Source organism: Nomascus leucogenys, chromosome 22a (assembly GCF_006542625.1).
Source record: "Nomascus leucogenys isolate Asia chromosome 22a, Asia_NLE_v1, whole genome shotgun sequence".
Taxonomy (NCBI): domain Eukaryota; kingdom Metazoa; phylum Chordata; class Mammalia; order Primates; family Hylobatidae; genus Nomascus; species Nomascus leucogenys.
In genome coordinates this window covers 48,318,031-48,322,377 of record NC_044402.1, presented here as the reverse complement: position 1 = coordinate 48,322,377, position 4,347 = coordinate 48,318,031, and the positions used below count along the sequence as shown (strand labels likewise).

Here is a 4,347-nt window from a genome sequence, read left to right as displayed (position 1 = left end):
AGTACACCAAAGCCCTAGGTGTACATCAGGCCCATGCTGAACTCCAGAGTCATGTGGACATCAGGCTGCAGGTAGACACCGTGCCTTAAGTAGATAAGTAGGCTCCAGGTGGATATTAGACCCAAGGTACACACCCAGTCCCCATGTGATTGTCAGGCCCAGGTGAAAACTAAGGCCTTAGGTGAACATCAGGCCTTAATGGACACCCAGGTCCCAGGTTGATATCCAGATCCCAGGTGATCACCAGGTCCCTGGTGGACACCAGGCCTTAGATTAACAACGGGACCCAATAGGCCATCAGTCCACAGCTGGATACCAGTCCCCAGGGACATAAGGCCCCAAGTGAAACATAGGCCCAAGGTGGACACCAGGCCCCAGGTGGACACTCAGGCCTGAGGAGGACATCCAGCCCCTGGTGAACATCAGGCACAGGTGTCCAAGCAGGCTCTGGGTGGACATAACTGTGTACAGGTATGGAATTGACCTGTGGGGAGGGTGAGCACTCAGCTCACCCCTGTGGGGTCCTTAGTAAGTCTTCTGGTGGGAAGGGGCCGAGAGGACGGAACCTTTAAGATGCACCTTCACTTCCTTGATGACAGACCCGAACAAAACTTAGAACTCTGGTAACCAGCCTCCCATATCCTAGAGCCAGCCCCATAGCCAGCTCACTTGGTGGGAGATGTTCAGGAGAGCAAGATGTTCTCGACCCACATTTCAAGGGTCCTGCTTCAGGAATGGAAGGAGTGACAGCCTTTTCCAATGATGCCGATGTAGGCTTATTGCTCACCCCAGACACCTCTGGCCATTTAGCCAAAGGCACCCCCAGGTATCACAGGGCAGCCCAGGGCAGGCCCTACCAGGCCAGGTTTTACCAGTGATCCTATCTGGGCCACATCTGCACATTGTCCTTGTCTGGCTGGAGATTCTGGAACCCACCGAGGCACAGGCATATGGTGAAGGGGCCCGCAGTCTGGAAGACTTTGTGGGGGTGTTGTTTTTGGGCTGGAATTCCTTTAAATTCAGTGAGGTTGTTTCCACGTTTGGAAATTCCAGTGGAAAGTGACTGATGTTGATGACTCTCCTTTTTCAGCTCCTGCTCCGTATGCATCAATACAGGAAATTCCAGTGCCAGCTGTTGAGCCAGTGCCAGCACCACGGGAAGAGCCCCCTCCAGGGACAGCGCTGGAACTAGAGGCAGCTCCAGAGTCTTCCTGCCCCCGCCCTGGTACAGTCAAGGACCAGCCCAGGGAGGAGCTGCCTGAATCATGGAACCTGCTGTGGCCACTGGCATTAGCCCTGGAGCTGAAAGCGTGGGTGGAGCTAGAGGTGACAGAGTTGAGGTGGCCAGCGGAGCCCCAGCCAGCAGCTCCCATGCTGCTCCCCGTCCTGGGCACAGTGGGAGCCATGGAGGCAGAGACCAGGGTGTGTAGCCTGGGCTTCTCTACCTCGCTGGAAGGAGGCTTCTCTCATTCAGCAGAGCTGCAGCCCTGTTGCTGCAGGACCTGTTCATTCTGCTGGTGCTGGGGGTGTATATATGCTGGCAGGAGGTGATTGAGAGCAGGAAAAGGGGCCTGCGAGGAGGGGTTCCAGCAGCTCCTCCTGCTCCCAGAGGCGGTCTCCTCCTCCAGACATGGAGGTCTGCCCGCAACTGGGCATCTGGGCTGTTTGCCCCTAATCTGCTGCCCAGGACCGGCTCGTCTTAACAGGCGGGCAGGGGTTGAGGGGACCAGGGGCGGCTCCAAAGTGTACAGGAACCAAAGCTTCCAAACTCAGCACTTGTGCCCAGGGGTGTCTATGCTGCCACCTGCCTTAGGATTTGTTCATAGTATTAGAATTACAAGTTTATAGCCTGGCGTGGTGGCGGGAGCCTGTAGTCCCAGCTACTCGGGAGGCTGAGGCAGGAGAATGGCTTAAACCCAGGAGGCAGAGCTTGCAGTGAGCTGAGATCGCACCACTGCACACCAGCCTGGGCGACAGAGTGAGACTGCGTCTCAAGAAAAAAAAAAAAAAAAAAAAAAAAAAGAATTACAAGTTTATACAATCATGTTTAAACAAAGTTTGAGTTTTTGAAGCTTCATGCTTTCTTTAACTCCTTAATGTTAGATGGTGTTTTTGAGGCTATCCTGAAAATCTCTGATAGTTGTGTCTTTTTGCTGTGGTTGTTTATGTGATTGAATTACCATCAAATCAACTGTTACTGGAAACCTTTCAGGTATGGCTTTTAGAAAACCCTGACCTACTTTTGCCAGCTTTGACTCTCCGGTTTATTGTGGAAAGAGGGATCATGTAGGTTCACTTCTCCGGCAGATCAATCACCTTTTGCCTTCAAGGATTTGGCATCAGAGTTTCCAAAAATTATGTGTACAAGCTGATATGCTGGTACTTTAGCTAATCCGGGTGCCAAAAACAGAATGCCACAGACTAGGTAGCATACAAAATTTATTTCTCATAGTTCTGGAGATGGTAAAATCCAAGGTGAAATGGTCAGCAGATTCTGTGTCTGCTGAGGGGTGGCTTCCTGATTCCTAGACAGACATGTTTTTACTGTGTCCTCACATGACAGAAGAAATGAAGGAGCTCTTTGTGGTCCCTTTGATAGGAGCACTGATCTCATTCATGAGGTCCCTAAACATATTTTTAAAAAGCTTCAACTTGATCCTTCTTCTCTCTAGAGCCACAAAAACTTTTCTCTTTTTTTCTTCTTAGAAAAACTCCTTCAAATAGATTATATTTGTTACTCATGGTGTCAAATATTTCTCCTCTTATATTTTCTTCTGTGTATAGTGTTTCTAATGATTTACCAATAACTTCAAATTGTTAAATCCAATGACATTGTTTTGTCTTTCATATCCCTTGACCTATAAATAGTTTTTGTTAGGGCCAATTACTTGTTTTCCCCTTTGACAAACCTGTGCTTCTAGGGCAAGGTCTTGCTCAATTTTCAGTGGCTCCTCTGGCTTCCTATGTATTCCTTACTTTTGAATATTATGATGTTCCATAACTCAGCCTTCTAGCTCTTCTTTGCTTTATGGCTGTGAGTATGATAATGATCATCAAATTTATTTATCCACTTATATATATCTAGACTTATATACTCAACTGTCAATGTAACATGTCCCTTGTATATTTAATAAACATTTCAAACTTAACTATATAAAAACTAAACTCCAGATATTCTTCTCAACATGTGCTTTTCTCAACAGGCTTCTCCATTGTGATATAGGTAACTTCATTTTTTCCAGTTGCTCAGGCCAATGGCCTACAGTCAATCTTGCAACCTCCTTTGTAACATATTCACATTTGATACGTCAGTAAATCTTGTTACTCTACATTTAAATTACATCTAGAATCTGAGCACTTTCCACTCCCAGACTGATACAAATTTGAACCAAGCTGCTATAGATTTTTGATTGTTTAATTGTTATAGCTTACTGATTGGACAACCTGTTTCTGTTTTACTCCTCCGTGAGTCTACTCTTAAAGTTGCAACTGGATAAATATGTATAATTTTAATTCAGATAATACCACTTGTATAATACAGCATCCACCTAGAAGGCATAAACTGCATAGTAATTTAAATAAAAATAGTTTAAAATAAGTAATTATTTACTGTATCAGAAAGTTAGAGTAATGAAGAATTGGCAAATAAGAAGTACAAATGATTACGTATAGGAATAACAGATATAAAGACCAGCCACTGTTCCTACATCTGAGATAAAACACTCAGTGAAAATTGTGCCTCTCTCACCCCAGAACTGGGATACAATTTATTGGAAAGGGCATGTCCACGTCTAACTAGACGATGGAGAGTTGCTGAGATTAGAATGTTAAGTGAGGGTAGAAACAATGGTAAAACAACAATATAATGTAAAATTCCTAAATAGTGCCATTGGAGATAGTGAATAAGTGTGCAGATCTCTACTGTGATACCTCATTTCTTAAAAGGACAAGGTAATATGGAAACAACTGTTCAGTAATGTTTCATGACACCAAATTGCTGTTCTTTGTTTAACCGTGTTAACTGAGCTGGCGTTAATTTCACTAAAATGATTTATTTTATGAAATCGCTCAACTGAGTAAATATATTGTTTATCAATGTCTTGTTTTGAAGACTCTGTCTAAATATTTCCTGCTATTTTTGTTGGTTTTCATGAGTTTGTGATTTTTTTTTATTTCCTGAAGAAAAATCAATAGGTAAATTGTGTTATTAGCAAAGATCTAAGCAAAAGACAAAAAATACAAATAAATATGTGTGATTCAATAGAATATAAATATGTGTGTGTGTGTATATCTGTATACAGACACATATCTGTGTGAATATATAGTTTGGTGCAAAAGTAATTGTGG

The 4,347-nt window shown here is 44.0% G+C and overlaps 1 pseudogene; it reads left to right on the top strand.

Moving 5' to 3' along the window:
• The first annotated feature begins 734 nt into the window (after positions 1-734).
• LOC100587644 lies at positions 735-1,675 on the top strand (annotated as a pseudogene).
• Positions 1,676-4,347: the final 2,672 nt, after the last annotated feature.